The sequence below is a fragment of the Pterocles gutturalis genome, unplaced genomic scaffold (genome assembly GCF_000699245.1).
Source record: "Pterocles gutturalis isolate BGI_N339 unplaced genomic scaffold, ASM69924v1 scaffold35482, whole genome shotgun sequence".
NCBI classification, from domain to species: Eukaryota; Metazoa; Chordata; class Aves; order Pterocliformes; family Pteroclidae; genus Pterocles; species Pterocles gutturalis.
Genome location: NW_010108957.1, coordinates 1 through 316, shown reverse-complemented (window position 1 = coordinate 316; position 316 = coordinate 1).

Here is a 316-nt window from a genome sequence, read left to right as displayed (position 1 = left end):
CCTGTGCCAGGATCCCTGAAGGGTCCAAGAAACAAGGTTAGCGCCACACACCAGCCAGTGCCGCACACCCAAAGACGGAACTCCGACCTCCTCCAGGCCGTGCTGCGCTGTCACCTCTGCTGCCCGAGAGAGCGACAGGCACCGGGACAGTGACAGATGCCGCGGACCCGGTGCCTCCTCAGCAGGCGCTGAGCCAACACAGCAGCTGCCTGAGCCCTGCCTCCCGGCTTTCACTGTCCATTACAACTTCTCTTCAATAAGCTATTGTTAAATTTTTTTTAAAGCAAAGTGTGTACAGCGTAACACTATTTATAAA